General features: G+C 40.5%; 1 long non-coding RNA gene across 1 annotated transcript in view; it reads left to right on the top strand.

Annotated features, from left to right (window-relative positions):
• The window catches only part of LOC147626429 (uncharacterized), a 32,009-nt gene extending 12,063 nt beyond the window's left edge, over positions 1 to 19,946 (top strand). Inside the window, exon 3 of the long non-coding RNA XR_015268652.1 lies at positions 19,754 to 19,946. This is a non-coding gene — a long non-coding RNA (uncharacterized LOC147626429). The remainder of the gene's footprint in view (positions 1 to 19,753) is intronic.
• Positions 19,947 to 22,705: the final 2,759 nt, after the last annotated feature.

The raw sequence follows: 22,705 nt of genomic DNA, 5'->3' as shown, positions 1-22,705 counted from the left end.
AAGTTACATACCTTAGAGGTTTTAAAATCTTAGCTCCCTGATTAGTTGCAAAAAACCTTATCGTTAGGCCATAAACATGTTTTCTATATGTAAAAACTAAAGCTTATAATAATCCATAAATGAGGGCATTGAAAATATAAGTGAAGTTGATAGCCTAGAGGTGTATACAACAACTCAGGTTTTTTTTTAAATTGTTGATAATGTAGTGAACTTATTAAGATTAATTTATCTTTTGAACACTATGGTCAGTATCTTTTTAGCACAGCGAGTCTCATTAGCACATACTTTATAAAATAATTAACCAAAAATTAAGTCTTTCTAAAATCAATTAAGTAATAATCAACCCTTTACCTTTCATTTAAAGGGTGAACATGCATTTTGAATACAATGTTAATGCATGTATGTCCAAGCGTAGTATCTTGCTCTCAAAGAAATGGGATCGTGGAATGGCTACATTTGAGGAGAATGTGTGTCCAAGCATAATATCTTTCCCTTCAAGAAATGTGACCGTGCAATGGCAAGAGACTAATGACATGTAAGGACCTATCAATGCACGATTGGCGAGGGAAAGGCTTGAGGAGTTATCATCGGCAAGGCCATAAATGTAGCCTCTAGTTGTCATTATCTATTTGATTACTTGATTGGTTGGTGCATTGTATGTTTCAGCATATTGTTCACTAATATAGGCTTCAATATATGTAGCCTCTAGTCGTTATCTATTTGATAACTTGAGCGGTTGGTACATTGTATGTTTCAACATATTGTTTAGTAATATATCTTCATTATATGGAGGCTTTTGGGCATAATATTGATAATATGAAAATCATTGCTTGAAAAAGTGTGTGGTTTACTAATGCAAGGAACAATAGTCACATAATTTTAGATATGTATGTATACATCATGTGGGATACTCACCATATATTAGTCTAGTCAAGAGATAACAAGGTGTCATTGCAAACATATGGCACTCAATGTTAAATATAATATTAGTAACTTCAGATAAAAAGCCATGTTACATTTCCCAAGGGTATGGGTGTATCGTATGTCTCCCATCCACCAAGGAAAGTTTTAGTATTCGTCTACATTATATAAATAAAAGAGAATGAGAATATACAGTTACATTGATGTGGATGAGATTTACTTGTTCATGTACCTTCAATAGAAACCATGTAATGGAAGGGTCCCAAAAATATTGGTATTTAATACTATAAGATATCTTGCCAATAAGCTGATCAAATTGTAGTCACAATTTTTCAATAATGAGTCTACTAAAAAATAATGATCATGTCCGGCAGGACTAGGAAATTACCTATATCATATGGATAAGTCTCATTTTTGAAGTAATAACCATATGTAAGAGAACCCTTTGTGACGATTGTCAAGAGTAGACATATAGAATGATAGACTTCATTCATAGTGATTGTTGCTTGAAAATGGAAACGATGATATTATATACTTGGTGGATGTGCTAGAAAGATGAAAGTGTGGACGGCTATCCCAAAAAATGTATGTACACATATGTGTTCTGTTTAGCACCATATATAAGAGAAACCTTTGTGACAATTGTCAAGAGTGGCCATATAGAATGATATGGTTATTCACAGTGATTGTTGCCTCAAAATGGAAACAATGACATTATATACTTAATGGATGTGCTAGAAGGACGAAAGTGTAGGCGTCTATCTTAAAAAATGTGTGCACTCATATGTGTTGTATTGAGCACTATCCTTCAACATGGCTAAGTCTACCCTTCACGTCTAGAAAAGTGATAGAATTTAATATGGTGATTATTTAATGAATACTTTTTCATCAAGGTGGAAATATATAAACCTCAACTTCTCTTGCATGTTGATGATGTGAATGGAGATGTCATAGCATGTAATCGATGCCAATTATGATAAGGTTGATGTTTTGAAGCTTTGTGTGAGAAAGCTCTCATGGAGTCAAGATTGCAATCTAGTTTTTGTAACATTTTGAGAAATGCCACTTTTTAATGGTATTGTGCTCAATTTTCTTGCAATACCATTAAAAGGTTAGTTTGGATAATAGAGCAACTATGAAATTATGTAGAACCACATCTTGTGAGTTTTCACCAATATATATATATATCTCGCGCCCCCCCTCTCTCTCCCCCAATCGCGTGATTTTTCACCAATATACCTCTCTCTCTCTCTCTCTCTCTCTCTCTCTCTCTCTCTCTCTCTCTCCCCTTTTAAAAACATTACGAGAGACCACGTAAAACTTACAAGTTTGTTTAATACTCATGCCTCTTGAAAAGTGTTATAAGGCCTCCTTTTGTCGTAAAATAAACAGAAGAAGGTCTTATTTTCCCCACAACAATTTTAATTGACAGTGGCCGCTTTCAAAAATCAATTGCTTTTCGATACTGCATGTAAGCATTTTGCATACCTGAAATCGAAAACATGTCCTCAAGCTTCCACGAAAACTTTTTGAAAATTTTCTTCCTTCAACAGATATAAGAGACGTTTGCTCTAGTCTTTTCATTAGGTTTCTTGATTGTAAAACATAGTAGTTCAATAAATTCTACTTTAAGCCAACTCTCAAAATCCAATACCTCTAGGTTTTTGCAACTTCTTGATATGGTTAACATGACTTTCTTCAAGAACATTCCTAGACACTTCTATCACTAAAAGATACTCCAACTGTGGCATGTGCTAGGCACTGGCTAGGCATTCTTTATTACAAGTTGAAAGTGCACTGAGATGAGTGAGAGGTTAACAATGCAACCCAAAAGATTCTATGGCTGGTTTTGAGAAGAAGTTGCAGGTGTCCAAACTTGTGATGGAGGCTAGCTTGGGAGCAACTTCGCATACACACACTCTCGAAATAAAATTGTCACCAACGTAAAGTTTCTGCAGTGAGTAACCTCCTCTACATACAGAAATAGGAGTTGAAAGATTTTAGCCCACCTCACCCAACATATTAATAGACCGAAACATCACAAAAATGAGGGACAACCAATGCCAAGATACATTATGGTGACTGCATCAACTATATACCTAGGCTCTTCAAAAGGTACACCTAAATATAGATTATCTTTGGCATTTTCTAAGAATTGAATAAAACTAATGATAAAGATAGAATGAATGTAAGGCTATTTGTTTAGTGCAAATGAGTAACACAAAGAAATCTACAGGTTTTTTTCCTTGTCAAATTGATCTTATTGTAGACTAAGACTTAAATAAAATTATTGACAAAGATAGAATAAATGTTTAAGTGCATACAAGTAACAGACATAAATAGAACCCCAGAACATTTTTTAGGGTAGTATTAATTAATTGGTGTTTGTTACCCACCAAGGAGTTTGCAAGGTTATGTAAAAAAATTTTAATATACGTTTTTAGCAAGAGAATAATTTCCCTAATTTTTTTGCAACGTGTCTTACACGCTACCACTCTCCCTTTATAGGATGATTTTGAGGTCGTCTTGAGTCTTCAACTCGAAAACAGCTCCTTCACCATTTCCATGCCTCTAATCCTCCACCCCTTTTCTCTCCTCCCTGATCTCATCGTGTAATGGGTGGGGTCCTCAAGAACAGAAACTGGGATAGAGATTAAAGAGAGAGAAAGAGAGCGCGACCATAGCTCAGTGAGGAAAGCTACAGAGGGTGCATGAGATAGAGAGGGAGCGGAGCAAGTGATACTTTAGTAGATAATGACAACGAGACGATTGAGCTAGAGAGAGAAAATGATGTAAGGTTCTCTTCTACTGCGAGTCCTCTGAGAGAATGGGCAAGGGGAGGAGATAGGGGGCGGCATAAATGGGGAGAGGGAGAAGACGGTAGACGGAGAAGCAAGGTGGCTAGGTGGTGTAGGTAGGATTAAGTTATAGTGTTGTATTAATTAAATACCACGTCAAAGGCATTTAATCAATACAACACAAGTAAAAGTTATGAATATACAACACGCATGTTAACTGAAACACAGGACTGCTTGGTCTCCATAATACAAACACGGACTTGTGTTGTATATTGAACTCGGAACTACCCCTCCCCAAGTCACATAATTACACCGCTGCCCCTCTCCCGCACAGATTGCCCCCAAGTTTCTCTTTCGTCCCCCCCTCCCCGCTTCCTTTTCCGCCACTGCTTGACGGGTGGGACTGTGCGATGGCAGTCGCCCTCTCGCGACATTTGTTAGATGGGGACGGATGGCGCGTTCATATTGTCACCTAATTTTGGCCCTTGGCTTGCATGGAGCTAGGGGCCTTATTCTTCTGGAAGCAAGACAGAGGGCTCTTCAAGCCTAGAGGTGGTTTGTTCATTTTCTTACATGTGGCAATGACAATCCCTCTGATGTCGGCATACTACTATCTTCATTACAAGGGAGGGAGCCCCAAGTATGCCCACAACAGGAATAGAGAAGAGTCAGCCTTCATGGAGAGCAGGATCAACGATCAGGAGAGTAGTCGCAATCTTTGTGGTTATCGAGCAGGTCTCACTCCTCCCATGCCTAGTTATTGAGGGGGGAGCTCCTCCCTCTCGATTAAGGTGGTCTTCCCTGGTTTGCTGAGATTTTTGAGCTCGCCCCCTCTCGATTAAGGTGGTCTCCCCCAATCCACAGAGAGATTGTTGAGCTCCCCGAGTCTTCTCACCCCCCTAGTGGAGGTAGAGGAGGGAGAGAGAGAGAGTGTGTGGCAGCACACACGAGAGGTGGTCTCCTCCAGTTTGTAGAGATTTTTGACCTCCCCCCTCTCAAATGAGGGGCTGAGTGATGCCCTCTAGGCCTTGCCTTCTTGTGGTGGCAAGTGGTAAGTGCCCCAGAGCAGATGGACTCCCGGTTTTCCTCTTCCACTGGCACATCATGTAGGATGGCTTTTGGGCCGCCTTCAATGAGATCATGAGCATTGGACTCATGTTGGAGAGGTGCTTTCAAGAAGGGGCTCATTCACTTGATTCTTATGGAGGGTGGTGACCATTTAGAAGTACCACAGTGGCACTCACCAAAGCCATTAGCGGCCACCTACAGCCTCACCTCCTAGATCTAATTCATGGCATAGAAACATGTTTCTTTCAAGCTAGCAGCAGCTTGGATAACATGTTCACCTGTTGGGAGGCGATTACCATGGCCTGCTTTTGCCGGGAGGATATGGCAATGTTGCTCTTGGACTTGAGAAAGTAGAGTGAATTGGGATTTTCGGCACCATGCTTTTGATATGGGATTCTTGGCCGAATGGATCTGGGGAGTCTTTGCACTTTACTCTACCACACCCACAGGCGGGTCCTCATTTAGGATGCCAAAGGGAATTACCCAATCAGTCCGTCGCGTAAGGCATGCTGTGTCACCCCCTTTCTTTTCCTCTTTGTAGCAAAGGCGGTGAGGAGTCTCTTGGCCATCCAGGGGACTGGGTTGCAAGGTCTTCATCTCCCCATCTACTCAATAGAGGAGCTTCTAGACTTTGAGTTTACAGATGATACCACTGCCTACCTCTCATGAGAGTAGGAGAATCTACAGAGATTTGTGCAACCCCATCGAGGTTTTCTGCCTAGCTTTAGGAGCTCAGTTCAATTGGCACAACTCATGTGGTTTTTGGGTTTGATCCTCACCCACCTCGGCTTGGAGATCAGTTTAGTCTTTTTAGTGGATTCCTCACCACAGTACCCTGGTCAGATATTTGGGATGTCAAGTGGGGATTGATCTTGCTGGAGCAATAGCTTGCCCCTCTTCTTTTGAGCATTCGGAAGAATCTCCTTTACTCGAGCATTGCCGGATCTCCCCTCCCTCAGTCACCACATGTGGTAGCCAACCATGTGCTCTTGGCAACCAAGTGATACATTACCTCTTGTTGGGTGTTCTCCCGAGCATGCCTTGGTCAGGTCGAATGATGAGCTTTCCTAAGAGGGCACTGCTATAAATAGCTAGATCAAATGCCTAATCTACCACGATGATGAGGCTAGATAATAATCCTCTAGGCCACCTTGGCCTGCATAAGATGGCACTGTGTCCCTGTCCCCAAAGAAAGTTTCGGATCATCCTAGAAGGCTTTCCTCCTTGCTTGGCTTTCGGCCTACATGATGTACCTTAGTGGACCCTGGATCCTTAAGGTGCAATGGATCTTCGCAAAAACCTAAGCCCAAGGTCTCTTCTCCTTTCATGACCATTTCATTGTGAGTTTGGAGCCACCTCAAGCTAGCTCTCACCTAGTTACATCTGACCTTTGACAATGAGAGCTTGGAGCCACCTCAAGCTAGCTCTCACCTAGTTACATCTGACCTTTGACAATGAGAGACTTTGATAGCCATTGATTTTGGATTCTCCTCTTCAAGATGCCCAGTGGTCTCCCCTTGGCACTCGCTCTCACATTGCATTGGGACCCCTCAGCATGAGTCCTACTTAGTCTCTGCTCAGAGCTTGGAGCCACCTCAAGCTAGCTCTCACCTAGTTACATCTGACCTTTGACAATGAGAGACTTTGATAGCCATTGATTTTGGATTCTCCTCTTCAAGATGCCCAGTGGTCTCCCCTTGGCACTCGCTCTCACATTGCATTGGGACCCCTCAACATGAGTCCTACTTAGTCTCTGGGAGAGTGGGCCAGCTTCAATAGGCTCCCCCTAAAGACACACGACAGGGCCATGATCAGATTGTTAAGGCACACCATTCGACTCAGCCATCGTCGCCGTTCGCCCCTCCCTCCCCCGATTGGCGTAGCCCCCTTCAAGATCTTGCCTCCCCGGAGTGGTCAGGTGCTTTCACTCGCCATCATATCCCCCTAGCAATCCTTGGCTCCGATGGGGGGCCCACACTCATCTTGTCCATTGGTTCCCCAAGGCTAGCTGACCCTCTTTCCCTTTGAGGATTACACTGGTGGATCTCTTTAGTGGGTGAGGATTCTTGGCTTTCATAATCATCATTGGCACATCGACCCTCCTCTGACCAAGGTGGCTTGTGAAAGTTCTTGGTGACTACAGTTTTGGGAGAGCCATCTTTTGACTCGATCCAGGTGAGTGGGAGTGGTAGGACCCTTTAGCCCTTTTAGCTTCTTGGAGAGCCCTACCAGCCCCTTTTTTCATTACACGGCCAGGATAGGTCGTAGGATCAAGATTCATGAGATAGATGGCATCCCAACAGAGCGAAGGCTGGTTCAGACCACTAGGCATCCCATAGCATTTCCTCCCATTTCCTCTATGATTTTTGGAAGTGTCTATGGGATTACTATCGGCCTAGGAAGGTAACACTCTTCCTTTGGTAGTAGATAGCCCATCACAGCCTCCATGTTGGCACTTGGTTGGCCATTGGAGGAGCAATGACAACCACCCATGGAGTCGCAAACATTGGCATTGCTTTTGGAACTGTCCTAAAGCGCAACAGGTCTTTGGGACTTTCCCAAAGCGCAATAGGTTTGGCAGAGTATCCTTTGCCTATACACAACGGTGTAGTCCGCAGTGCCGCGGTCTGCACTGTAATACTCCTATGATCCAGGAGCCTATGAAATGCATAGGGTGCTCATTGTGTTAGGCATTCATTCCTTTAGGGAGTGGATCCTTAGGGTCCAAGTAGGGACCAAAATTTTGGTGTTTATCACCCTTTTTATGAAGATAGAGCCTAGGGCTATATAAGAGTACCTTTTTGTACTATTTGATATATACTGAATTTCTAGCATATCTCACTCTCTCTACTCTCTCTCCATATCTGCGTTTTGCATCAGCATGTTTCCAGGAGTGTTTAGGGCTGAAAGAAGACCCCCAGAGCTTCCGCGTGTTACATTGGTATCAGAGAATCAGGCTCAGCAAAGCTAAACACAGCCCCATATGATGGTGTACAGGTCCAAGGTACAGGAAAGTACACATATGCGAAGCCCAAAGCAAGGAACACAGAATCGAGAAGAGCTCCTAGGAGGCTTGTTGGTGGTGTTCCACAGAGCCAGAGAGGGGATGGTAGTCCTATGAGCCAGATAGGTTCTCGGGCAACAGTCCCAAGGGGGAGGACTATCCTCCAAGGGGTGATGTGAGAGTGCGAGACTCATTTCTCAGGAATGGAGACCAAGACAATGATCAGAGTCAGGGTAGGAATGGATTGTGGATGGAAAAATAGATGCATAGATCTTAATATGAGTCAGAGTGGTTTTGGAGACCGGGCCGAGCTTTCAGAGAAAAGGGTTACCAGGGATGGATGGATGACAGAGGGACTCCGGGAATAGAGTGGGATGATGACAGTCATCCAAGAACAAGTTGGAATCCCGTCATCAAATTTAGCAGAGGGGGATGTCATGTGCATGGATATGCCATGGACATTCTCAGAGATTATCCAGAAGAGGGCAGCCAGAAAAAGACAATAAGAACCATAGTTTTGGAGCACAAGGCATAATTTTAGACTTGGAGCATGGCATGGAAGAGGCTGTCAGCTGCCAGGACTGGTGCTGTCGGCTGCAAGACCAGGGTGTCGGCTGTACCAGAAGAAAGGGCTGCAGGCCCTTCAACGTTTGTGGAGAACGAGCATAGTCAAGATGACCGACCAGCATTTATGGAGAAAATAGGCCGCCCAGTTGGCTGACCGACCGTAGTACTCCTATGATCCAAGAGCCTATAAAAGGCATAGGGTGCTCATTGTGTTAGGCATTCATTCCTTTAGGGAGTGGATCCTTAGGGTCCAAGTAGGGTTGTAGAAGAGTATCTTTTGTACTATTTGATATACACTGAATTTCTAGCATATCTCTCTCTCTACTCTCTCTCCATATCTGCATTTTGCATCAGCATGTTTCTAGGAGTGTTTAGGGCTGAAACAAGACTCCAAAACCTTCCGCGTGTTACAGAGAATGTGGGGGAGAGGGAGAGCTTCAAACCCTAGCAAGCAAACATACACACACAAGAGAGAGCAAGACACAAGAGAGAGAGATAGATAGCTGAATTTTCTTCTATCTTCTTCTTCTCTACTCAACCAACATAACATAAAGATAAGAGCACACTATATGGGTTAGTACTCAACTACTACAACATACAAGGGTTGGTTCATAATGTGAACCCGACTAAATGAGCTGGTGCTATAACTATGCCAGTCTCTAGTAATCCAAAATGGTTGTCACACAGCCTGTCATCCCACTCGTCGCATATCACCCATAATCTCACCAACCATGCCAATGGTGTAGATGCGGAAGCTATCACCCAGGCGGGTCCCGTAGCACTAGTTGAGCTCAATATCTCAACACTCCCCCTCGAGCTCAACTCTACACTGCACTCCAAGTAAGCTCCTAAACCTATGGAGCTTCTCTGTGCCCAATGCCTTCGTGAAGATGTCAGCTACCTGATCCTCTGTGGTGCTGATATATACCAGATCTACATCTCTTGCTAGAACCTTCTCCCTCACAAAGTGATAATGCATCTCAATGTGCTTCATTCTAGCATGATATACTAGGCTACTGGCCAAATGTATGTTGCTCATGTTATCACAATATATGACAACTACCTTATCCACGGGCTTTCCCATGTCACCAAGTAGCTTCTGAAACTAAGCTACCTCACAAGATGCCATAGCAGCACCCCTGTACTATTCCTCTGTACTCAACAAGGCAACTGTTGGCTACTTCTTATTGCTCCAACTCACAACAGCACTCCGAAATGAGAACATAAAATCACTGGTAGATCTTGTGTCTACAATACTACCAACCCAATCAGCATCTATGTACCCATGCAACCGTATCTCTGTACCAGCCTCATAGAAAAGTCCATAATCAACTGTGGACTTTATGTACCTGAGGATCCGTCTAGCCGCATCCAAGTGTGGCTTCCTAGGGACCTGCATAAACTGACTCACAAGTCCAACAGCATAGCTCAAGTCTAGCCTTGTAATAGTCATGTTCTTGTTTGACCATGCTCTGGGTGCCTGCTTCAAGCCATACAAGGCTTTACGTAACCTGCACACAAAATCTGGATGTGTATCACTCTCATAACCGGGTGGCTGCATCATGTACACTTCTTCTTGCAAATCACCATGTAAGAAAGCATTCTTTACATCCATTTGATGTAAATACCAACCCTTCGCTACATCCATAGCAATGACAGCTCTCACAATTGCCATTCTTGCAACCGAGCTAAAAGTCTCCTCATAGTCTATGCCATAAGTCTACGCATAGGCCTTGGAAACCAATATTGCCTTGTACCTGCTCACTGAACCATAGCATTGTGCTTGACTTTATACACCCACTTACATCCGATTGCCTTCTTTTCCATAGGCAAAGGCACTAACTCCCATGTTGCATTTGCATCCCATGCTCCCATCTCCTCATCCATGGCATCTTCCCATTTCTTATTTCCAATTTCCTGCTCAAAGCAAGTGGGCTCAACCTCTTGTATTGCTTTTACCATCATGTAAGCATAATGATGGGTTGTATATCCATCATATCTCAACCTGTCAATAGGGTATCTAACCCTGGTAGACTTGCGTACACCTGGATCACTGCTAGGAGTTGTCAAAACAGCCCTGGTTCTCCTTCTTACACCAGGATTAACCACACAGACAGAATGCCAAGCTCCTCATCAAGACTGTGCTGAGAGCCACTAGAGTCACCATCCACATATGAGTGACTTGTTGACAGATCAGGCACAAAAGGTTGATCTACCTTTTCCTTCTCTTTTCATGATACATGTGTACCTACATCATTCCTCAACTTTGTTAAACAATCCTAAAATGGGATTGATCACGGTGATAGACATAGATTAAGCAACATATTTGGGTGGATTAAACCACACTAAGAACTCCATAAGAGAGAGAGACAGAGAGAGAATGCACACTCAACACTCAATTCTATTGCTCTATCTCAAGTGAACCATACAATGATATAGGCTTTCTAGCTTTATCCCACTTTACACATCATCATCCATGTGGCACTTCCTTTTCCACTCTTTTGGTCAACACTCACACACCATACAATATTACATGTGACATTCTTATCTTGCCACAATATCTTGCACCTCTAGGGTGCTTTCCCACATACACACAACACCACGATTACATCTCTCAACACCCCCTCTTAATCGAGGTGTTCCACAACTCACCCCCATCACCCATATCAATGTAGCATTACACAACCGCAATCGCTACCTCTCAACAGATGGTTCATAAAAAACTTGACTATGGAAGAAAAGGAGCAATTCGAGGTTCTCTTTGATAAGTATCCAGAGTTATTTGCAAGGGAATATTCCCAGATGAGAGGGACTTCTAGTGTGGCACACACATGAGATTGAATTGAAAAAGGGGGTAAGGCCAATGGCACAGAAGCTTAGGAGGCTTGGGACTATCCAAGGGCAAGTGTTGAAAACAGACTTCGACAGGATGGATTCATTTACAGAGTTTCTGAATCAGATTGGATGTCCCATGTGGTTATAGTGCCTAAAAAGGAAATAAATGGAGAGTATGTGTAGATTATAAACCCTTAAATGCAACCACTATGCAACCGGAATCTTATTCTAGGAATTGATTGTGGAAAAGTAGAGAATTAATTCAATCATAAAAACCATTGCTTGTAAGCTTCAACTAAATCAAATCAATTGAAAAATTAAACACTTAAACAAAAATACTTAGCTCCAATAAGACCATATTGGGTGCAATCTTCCCCCCTCTTGTGCGTGGCCTCTCCCCACACAAGAGTATTTCTTTATTAGCTTTCCTTTTCACCAAAATTAGGCCATAGCCCCCAAAATACAAGATGTGCTTTTTAGAGAGCACGGCACTCTTCTTTAACAAAAATAGAGTGTCAAATTGGGACTAGGGTAAAGCCATAGGCTTTAATAAATTCCACAAAAATAAATGTATCTTTCCTAAAGTTCAAAATGGAAAAATCATCTCTTCAATTCCCATAGTCTTCATCACCTGAAAATATAAGCCTAATTAATTATTAAATTAATCCCACAAATATTAAACAGGCACAAATCATCACCAACTCATGACTACCAGGCGTAAGTACCCCAGGAATCACCCTGCCGCCATACAAACCTAACTGAAATAATCATAGGTGGCCTCAAACATACGTCATATACCGCACGTATTAATATTTATAGCGGTGTCACCCACGATATTAACCTAGCCGGCATGACGCAAGAGTAATCTAGGCGTCCCCAAATTACTCAAGAGAGGATAAATAATATTTTTATAGAGGACTTAAAATATATTATCATGACATCCCTCTTGCTTGAGTTTGCAATTGTCCTCAATTGCGGATTTGCTGGGTTTGAAAAGAATGAAGAATTTCAGGGTAAACTCGGGAAAATTTCTCAGGCATCCATTTAGCATCTTCTTGTGGATGATTCTTAAAAGTCAAAAGATACTTGAAGTATTGATTACCTGTCCTTGTTGTTGTTATCTCTTGGTCAATGATAGCATCAGGAACTAGTACTTCTTCCTCTCCTTCAATAAGAGGTGGTTCCTCATATGTTGGGTGAGTAGGAAGTGTTCCTCGAAAAGGTTTGAAGAGATGGATATGAAAAGAATTGTGGATATTCCAATTAGATGGAAGCTCTAGTCTATAGGCCACATCATTAATCTTTTGAAGGATTTTAAATGGCCCATAATACCTAGGCGCTAGCTTCACTGCAGGGAATTTTTCCACTCTCTTTAATCGACGCTTTTCAATTCTCAAAAAGTACATAATCACCTTCGTGAAATGAAAAATCTTTGCGCTTCCTATTTGCTTGAGATGTATACTTCTCTTGAGCTCTTTGAATACAATCACGCACTTCAGATAGAATGCGATCAAAGTCTCTAACATATTGGTCGACTGCTTCAATCTTATGAGAGAGTCTAGTAGCCGGAATAGGCAATGCTCTTCCATAGATAATCTCAAATGGTGCTCGACCAGTAGCAGTATGAGGAGTATTATTATAAGCAAATTGGAGTAGGTGTATGTACTTATCCCATGCACTAGGTTGCTGGGAAACATAGGCTCTAAGCATATCTAAGATAATGCTATTTGTAACTTCAGTTTGTCCATTCGATTTCGGATGGAATGCCGTGGAAAAATCTAACTTAGTGCCTAAGTTTGAGAAAAGAGCAACCCAAAAGTGACTACAAAATTTAGAATCTCTGTCAGAAACTATCACTTTGGGTAGACCATGATGAACAAAAATTTGCTTAACAAATATGTTCGCGGCTTGCTGAGAAGTTAGTGTCTTTTTACATGGAATGAAATAGGCTTGCTTACTAAATCTGTCCACTATTGTCCAAATCATGTCATGGTGACTGGAAGTAGTAGGGAAGCCAGTAATGAAGTCCATAGACACTTGTTCCCATGGTCTATCAGGAATAGGTAGAGGCATAAGCAATCCTAAAGCTTTGCCTTTGTAGCTTTTGATTGTTTGGCAAATGTTACATTCAGCTACAAACTTAGCTACATCATTCTTCAAATGGGGCCAATAAAATTCTCGAGAAACTACTTGAAGTGTTGCGGAAACTCCTCTATGTCCCACAAATGGTGGTTGGTGCATCTCTTCCAAGACAAGCTGTCTATAAGGTTGAGTAACACACAATCTCTTCTCAAAGAAAAGATAGCCATCATTATGAGAATAACTTCCTTGAGGTGTCCAATTGTTTTCACGCAATTTGATCCATATTTGAGAAAAATCTGGATCAACTTCATAAGTTTCTTTCATGAGGACAAATGGTTCACTTTCAATTATGGAAATGTTGTTGATATTTGGTCTTCGACTCAAAGCATCGGCAACAACATTTTCTTTTCCAGGTTGATATTGAATCATAGGTTGGAAACTTTGAATGAAAGCTGCCCATTTGATATGTCTATCTGAAATAAGAGGTTGCGTAAGCAAATGCCTAATGCTTTGTTGGTCTGTCTTGATAAGAAATTCAGAGCCCATTAGGTAATGCTTCCAGATTTTTAAAGCATGCAGTACTGCTGCTAATTCCTTGTCATAAGTGCTATAATTTTGCTCTGCAGGGTTAAGCTTTCTACTTTGATATGCAATAGGATGGTTGTCGTGCATAAGAACAGCTCCAAATCCTTTGCCACTAGCATCAGTCACTACTATAAAGAATGGTCTTTGGAAATCAGGTAGTGTTAGAACTGGTGCTTGTGTTAAAGCATTCTTGAGTGTTGCAAAAGATTTATCTTGCTTATCAGTCCAATTGAAATTTGTAGCTTTCTTAAGGAGTTCAGTCAAAGGATTGGCAATACAAGCAAAATTCTTGACGAACTTCCTATAATAACTACATAAGCCAAGAAAAGATCTAAGATCATGTATGTTTCTAGGCGTAGGCCAAGAAGCAATACACTCAATTTTCTTAGGATCTACACGAATCCCTTCGGCCGACACTATATGTCCTAAGTATTTAATCTCCTCTTGAAAGAAAGAACTCTTTTCAGGATTGACATACAATTCATTTTCTCTCAAAAGATTGAACACTTGTTCCAAGTGTTGTTCATGCTCTTGTCGATCCTTGCTAAAAACAAAAATGTCATCAAAGAACACTATAACAAAACTTTGAAACTTAAGGAATATACGATTCATCATACGGCTGAAAGTAGCTGGAGCATTGGTCAAACCAAATGGCATAACCAAAAACTCATAATGACCAGTTTGGGTTCTAAAAGCTGTCTTGAAAATGTCAGATTGAGTCATACGAACTTGATGATACCCAGACTTTAGGTCAATCTTGCTAAAGACCTTTGATCCTCTAAGCTTATCAAGAAGATCATCTACCCTAGGAATAGGATATCTGTTCTTGACAGTAATCTTATTCAATGCACGATAGTCTACACACATTCGGTAAGTTCCGTTCTTCTTCTTAACAAGAAGTACTGGAGCTCCAAAAGGTGAACTACTAGGTCGAATAAGGCCTCTCTCTAGCAAGTCTTCTATTTGGCTTTGGATTTCTCTTTGCTCTAAATTGTTGACTCTATAGGGAGCTTTACAAGGCAGGGAATTTCCAGGCAATAAGTCAATACTATGATCCTCAGGCCTAGACTTAGGTAATCCTGGAGGCAGATCTTCCATGAAACAGTCACTAAATTTGGAGATAAAAGAATCAAACTTTGGTCTTTTGGATGTGTCCAACTCAGCATCAAGCTGGTTAACCCATACCATATAAGTCTTGTCTCTTTTTTCTTAGAGCTCTCTTTGCTTGAGTGTGACTCAACAAAGGACTCATTTCTCCTTTGACTTGACACTGGAGGATAATATTTTCATTGTCCTTCCTTAGAGAAATACTATGAGTGTCATAGTCTATAATAGGATTGTATTTGTGTCTCCAAGGCATACCCAAAATTATATCTACCCCTTGTAAAGGTGCAACTAAGAAATCCCTCTTTTCTGTTAAAGGTTTGATGCATAAATCCAAATCTTTCACCACTTGCATGCAATTATACTTTGTTCCAGTAAATGCTGCTTTGACTTTATAGTGCGTAGGTGAAGAATGAAGATTTAATGCTCTAAGTACCTTTTCAGAAATGAAATCATGTGTACTACCATCATCATGCAAAATAAAAACTTCATGTCCATTTATCGTTCCTTTTATTTTAAGCAAAGAATGAACATGAGGTTTACCTTCTTGTTCTGAGTAATCTGGATCGGAATTACCCTCTTGCTCGAATGATTCTTCTTCATTGTCGTCTTCTTCAATCATGTTGACTCGAGCTGCTGCTGCTGGTGTTGAATTCTTGGTACGCTCCCGGACAATTCGGTGCTATGTGACCTTCTTTGTGGCACTTGAAACATTTGATAGGAGATGTCTTCGGTTTGCCACCATTGACTTTCTTATTGGTACTCATGTTGCCTTTAGCCTCTTCCTTGCCTTTGTCATAACCTGGTTTATACATCTTCTTTGAAGCATAAAAAGATTTAGTAAATGGTTTAGAAGAAGTACCCTCATGTGCTTTAATCACTTTAGGAAAACGCTGTTCAATGGCTTAATTGAATTCTCGTCGCCTCAAACAAATCCCGAACGATTTCGCGTGATTCAAGAGTCTTGGGCTAGTCGAATTGTTGATGAAATAATTTTTCTGCACTTTAAAACCTGCTGAAACAGTCTTGTAAACCTTGCCCAAACTCTGTAATATTTTTCTAAAATTTTCAGAATTTTTCAGAAGCGATTTCGGAATTTTCTGGCCTTTTCTAGGCAATTTTGAAGCTTTTTAAAACCTGTAAATCACTTTTCTGCACCCAGAAATTTTCAGAATTGGAAAACCTTTGAATTTCTCCTCAAATTTGGAAATAGGAAAAAGTAGAGGTTGAAAAAGTGATGTGACTTGCATGGGAATTGGGAAAAGTAAACTTGATTAGAAAGTGGATTAAAGAGGTGATTAGCTTATGGGAGATTAAGCTTGAATTTTTTTTTTCTTCTCCACTCCACGCTTTTGCGCTGGCAGGCTGCCGGCGTGCGCCCCTTGCTCCAAAAGCTTATTGAGAATTATAATATGGCTTTTACACAGATTTATCTCCCCCGTCCATTATAGATTTGCTCAACCTTGAAGCTTTCTGATTTCTGAGAGTTACCCGTGAGGTTTTTGGCTATGAGGATTTCATCCATACGGTCAGATTCTGATTTCACAGAGTATTTGGAAAAACCGCTTTTTGATAGAGAGGGATGGTTTTGCAGGGTGGTGAGTGGGTTTGAGAGTAGATCTAGTTTTGAATCTTTGACCTTTGGGTAAAGACCTGCAAAACACCCTTCTGTCCACTGGATAAATTCCTGCACTTTCTTGATTTTTGAGAAGTTGAAGCCCTTTCCTACCTTCTCCACAAATCTCCTAGCCCAAGCTCTGATACCACTGCAACCGGAATCTTATTCTAGGAATTGATTGTGGAAAAGTAGAGAATTAATTCAATCATAAAAACCATTGCTTGTAATTCAACTAAATCAAATCAATTGAAAAATTAAACACTTAAACAAAAATACTTAGCTCCAATAAGACCATATTGGGTGCAATCTTCCCCCCTCTTGTGCGTGGCCTCTCCCCACACAAGAGTATTTCTTTATTAGCTTTCCTTTTCACCAAAATTAGGCCATAGCCCCCAAAATACAAGATGTGCTTTTTAGAGAGCACGGCACTCTTCTTTAACAAAAATAGAGTGTCAAATTGGGACTAGGGTAAAGCCATAGGCTTTAATAAATTCCACAAAAATAAATGTATCTTTCCTAAAGTTCAAAATGGAAAAATCATTTAATAAGGTTACAAGCTACTATGCTTGCCAAAAATGAAATGTGATGATCCAAGACATTTCTTCCAAAGTAAACTCTTCAATTCCCATAGTCTTCATCACGTGAAAATATAAGCCCAATTAATTATTAAATTAATCCCACAAATATTAAACAGGCACAAATCATCACCAACTCATGACTACCAGGCGTAAGTACCCCAGGAATCACCCTGCCATACAAACCTAACTGAAATAATCATAAGTGGCCTCAAACATACGTCATATACCGCACGTATTAATATTTATAGTGGTGTCACCCACGATATTAACCTAGCCGGCATGACGCAAGAGTAATCTAGGCGTCCCCAAATTACTCAAGAGGGGATAAATAATATTTTTATAGAGGACTTAAAATATATTATCATGACACACTAGAAGACATCACTATCCTCTGCCTTTTCAAGGATGCGATTTTGGATCAAGCTGCAGGGAGTGAAAGATACTCTGTTTGTGATAGGTTAGTGGTTATTTCCAAAACAAGATAACTCAAGAGGATCAGAAGAAGACAAGTTTCATTGCTCCTTTGGGAGTGTTTTTTTATAGAGTGATGCCTTTTGGACTCTTGAATTCATATTGTAAGCTTTTAGAGTTGGATTAATAAGATACTTGGTCCTTATTTGCATATTTGTATCACGGTTTGTATGGATGACATATGTGTTTACAGTGATAGGTTGATTCATGTTAAGAAGTTGGATCTTGTATTTCAAAGGCTTGATGAGGATGGGGCTCAGTTGAATCCAGGTAAGTGTAAGCTCACAAGAGTAAGGGTAGTGCTACTTGGGCATGAGGTTAGTGAAAATGGGATAGCTCCTGACCCTTCTAAAGTGGAAAATCTGCTGCAAATGGAAAGTCCCAAGATAACCAAGGAGCTCATTGGCTTCATTCAAAAGATGAGATATTTATCTAGGTCATTCTGTATGCTAGCTGAATATCTCTATCCCTCACAAAAGATAAGCCAACAAGACCCATTTTTTTGGAGTGTTGTTGAAGAAGAACTCTTCCACAATATCAAGCACCTTCTTTCCACCTTACCATAATGATGCCACCATATTGGACATGAACCTTTTATCTGAGTCTCAGTGTAGGTGAGAATGCAGTTGGAGCAGTTCTCATGCAAAAAGGAGTGGAGCAATCCTATATGAGGCATGTGTACTACATCAACAGAACCATGGTGGGAAATGAGAGGTATTGGCATGAGATGGAATTGTTGGTGTGGACATTGGTCTAGGCAGTCAAGAGACTAAGCTACTTGATTTACATTCCTTTTGTGGTCTTAACATCTTGCAGCTTGCTACCCCATCTACTGAAGTGGACCTTGGTGCCAGGAGTTTGACATGAGCTTCATCAAGAAGGACAGTGTGAGGGCACATATGGCAGATATGTTAACCTAAATAAAATTCTACGTGAATTCTAAACCAGTTAAAGATGTTGAAAAACAAGTAGTTCTTAGCAACAGTTTACATGAGTTATAGGGTGCTGAGGGAACCATGTTCTGTGATGGTGCTTTCAAAGGACTATGGGCAAGGAGGGGATAGATATGTATTTTTGAATGCAGAGGGAAAAGAGGTTTGGTGTGGTTGCCATGAGATAGAAGTGAAGAGCAACAATGAAACAGAGTATAGTAGCTTGTGCTTGGGACTTGAGGAGTGCAAAAGGAGGAAAATCAGAAAGTTGATGGTAAAAAGAGGTGCAATGGTGATCATTAGGAAAATCCAAGGAATTTGGAGAGTTAGTGGTTCTTCAAAGCTAGGAGACTGGTTGAGAGTTTTCAAGCTGCTCAAATTTGGCATATATCCAGGGATCAGAATAGAAGAGCTCATGAGCTGGCTGAAGAGATATTTATTCCAGTTGTGCATGGGATAAAGTTTCAAGGACCTTTATATCTAGGAAGAGAGTCTTTACATGAGGAGGAACATGTTTTGCTTACTGGTTTTTCAAGAAGGGATTTGCTTTGCAAGAAGTGACTAGAAGGGCCATGAAGTATGTGCTCATAGGAGAGAAGTTGTATCACAAGGGATTTGAGTGCTTCAAGCAGACACAAAGTGACTAGAAGGGCCATGAAGTATGTGCTAATAGGAGAGCAGTTGTATCACAAGGGATATGATGGGGTTCTAAGGAGAGTATTATATCATGATCAGATACAACAATGTTTAACATGTCACGAGGAAGGTTGTGGAGGACATTATGGGGTGGATATCATTATAAGGAAGATCTTGGGAGCTCAATTGATGTGTCCAAGTATGAATAGGGATGTCACCCACTAGTGCAGAAGTTGTGTTGAATGTCAAAAGGATGTTGGTACATGATCCATGCAGCATGTTATGAGTTATGGGGTATTTAAAAAATGGGGAGTAGATGTCATAGGACCTCTTTCAAGAACCTCTTTCAAGAACCAAGAATAAAAAGTTGTACATCATCACTATAATAGATTATTTGACCAGGTGGCTAGAGAGAAGGCAACCAGTAAATGAAATGCATCTTATCTCCATCTTTTCAAAGTGGTATTGAGGCATGTGTGAGTAGTTACCATGTTATTGCATCAATAGGATTGAAATAGGCTATTATATACCTTTTTGTTTTATTGGAACCCTAGGTGTGACGTATAAGAAGTGAAAGTTTTCAGATGGAGGTGGTTGACTCATTCCGAATGGAGTTCGAGTGGTTTGTGTTGATCATGCTTCCTTCATGGGATGAGAAATGTTACCATACCTTGATAGCTGCTTGAGGAAATCAGAGATTCCAAATTGTATAATTATGATGAAGTAGATTGATACCTCCTTTTGTACTTCAACCACACATCCATCTTGATGTTTTGTATTTAAATAAATGCTTGCTGTTATCTCATATATTCAAGATATCTACTACAATTTTATAAATCCAGTTGTTGAGAACTATTACTTTAATTAAAAATAGCCTATTTCCCTATTCATGTCTAGGTTATATTGTGCTTTTGGAGGGTGGATGTGAAAAAGCATTAATTGTATATACCTTGTGACTAGGTGTTGTGATTCTGTTGATGTTCCAATGTGTAAGGTTGGGTTTGCTATCGAGGCCCTAGTTTTGTTTTTCTTAGACACACTATTTTGGTGTCCCCATTGAGGAAGAATTCCTTTTGAAGCATGGTGAGGAAGTGGAAGTGTAGCAGAGAAGTGTAAAGATTGTATTTTCAAGTCCCACAAGAAGACACCATGGCTCAAGATTTTCTTAAGTTTATGGGGTTACCCAACGAATATGCTTCCCATTTCTTAGAGAAGCTGGAATTCACAGCCTTGATTAAGGACAAGGCCGAACGTGATGTTTTGTTAAGGATCTTGGTGGTTTTTTTACTTATGTGACCTCTTTTTGTGGAGCTACTACTCCACCACGAGATCCTAAGTATCAGGATGTGAAAGCAGCCTTCCTATTACAATATGCAAGGACCAAAAACCCTGACAAAGCTTGGAGGGAGTTGATCAACTACCAACAAGAGAAAAACCAGGATGTGGATCATTACCTCACTCACTTTGGAAAGCTTTGGAGCCAATGGAAAGAGGCTCTCGACAATGAAGCCCCCCCAAAGATGCTAAAAAAGGAACATTTCATAACTGGCCTCAGGTCAGATCTTAGACTTGAGGTGGAATTAAGGAAACCTTCAACTTTCAAAGAAGCTATCTAGCTTACTATGGAGAAAGAGTGAAAAATAAAGAGATTGAGGAAATTGGGAATAAAGGAGGAAGTGAAAGGAGAGAGTAGTAGACTTAAGGACTTCACAACAATATCCCATAACAACGTCAACTAGATGATTTCCTCAAGAAAGAGCTACATGAGGTGGTTGAGTTAATGAAGACAATGATTTTAAACTTGGTAGGTGGAGGAAGAGGAAGAGGAAGGGGCCAAGCCAATGGGAGAGAGGATAAGGTTGTAACGTACTCATATGTATGTATTTTTGGGTCAAGTTGACTTGGTGATTTTTAGCATCTATATCAATTGTTTAAAAGTGGAAAATACTTGGGGGACATAAAAGATTGATTTTGGTCACAAATTGAGTGATTTTAGAGATGTCAATTTTTGGTCAATTTTGGGGTTTTTATGCCTATTTTGTGCTATCACTTGTAAGTGATTCCTATACCATACCTAACCATGTTAAGTAATGCATAAGAGGCTCATAGTGGGTAGTTTAGACTAAAGAAAACTTATATGGGGGTTTACATAGTTAATATTTCTGCACAATGGCTCGGGGGGGAGGGAGGGGGGGATCACTCATAAATATGTAAGCATAGCATGCGGGTTCAACAGAAGCGATTTTAAAAATCCATTTTTTACACATTTTTTACATACACAAGGATACCATTTAAAGGAGGTATTCATAGGTTGAATAGAAAAAGGATATGTTTTATTCATGAAAAATTCACAGATAAGGGATTTTTTAAAGAGGCCTTGAATGGACGTGATATAGAGGGTTTACTTATAGTGAACCCCCCGAGCACAACAGGCGCACGAAACAGGGCCCAGACACCAAATTGACCCTTAATTTTTAATAACGCTTTGCATGAGGGGGTAGATAACTTTATTTCTCATAGAAAATAATTAAAGAAAGATAGATACATCATAAGAGGAAAAAAGTTCGGACCATTTGGAGATTCCGCACGGTTTGTCCAGTATTTGGGAAATGAATCCGATATCGCTTTTCAGTGTTTTTTTATTTTAAAAACATATCATCTCTATTTTGGTTAAAGAACATGTTTTTAAGAAAAGTTTTGTATCTTTATTGTTTTCGTACATTGTAATCTAACTAATTCTTATGGGCTTCTTTTTGGGCTATTCTTTCAGAGCCTTGAGGCGATTTCGTGCAGGAAGAGAGAGAGAGAGAGAGATTTTGAGATTTGGGACAGTCGGTACTGTTTACCTATCGCACAAAGAATGATATTGAAGCCCTCTAGGAGCCATGTGGTAGAACCCAAAGAGGATGAGATTAATAAGGAGGCATACCTGGGATAGCCACGCGTCTAGTGTGGAGGTTGGGTGGACGGGAATTGGAGAAAATCCATAGATTGGCTAGATTTTTTGTTGATGATTATCTCTCAGATTTTGAGTAATTGTATTAGCAATTATTATGTATTTTTGGATTCTTTGACATAGAAAAATGATTATATTATTAGTGGAAATGTCTTCTCTCTTGAGGTGTGATGTGATTTTCTGAAAATTTGAGAAATATTATGAATATTTGTGATTATTTAAATGAAACAGAACATGGGGTATGTTACAGTTGGTATCAATAGAGTATTGATAGAGAATGAGATCGAAGCCCTCTAAGAGCCATGTGGTAGAACCTAGAGAAGACAAGATCGAGAAGGAGGTGTGCCTAGGATAGCCACGACATCCAATGTGGAGGTTGGGTGGATGGGTGTTAGAGAAAAGCCCTAGATTGGCTAGATTTTTTGTTGGTGATTAGCTTTCTGATTTCGAGTAACTGTATTGGCAATTATTAAGTGTTTTTGGATTCTGTGACATAGAAAAATGATTATTGTTATTGGAAATGCCTTCTTTATCTTGAAGTGTGATGTGA

Source organism: Cibotium barometz, chromosome 22 (genome assembly GCF_041138505.1).
Source record: "Cibotium barometz isolate CiBa-2024 chromosome 22, ASM4113850v1, whole genome shotgun sequence".
Classification (NCBI taxonomy): Eukaryota; Viridiplantae; Streptophyta; class Polypodiopsida; order Cyatheales; family Cibotiaceae; genus Cibotium; species Cibotium barometz.
The sequence above is the reverse complement of the archived record's forward strand: the minus strand, read 5'-3'. Positions and strand labels throughout refer to the sequence as shown.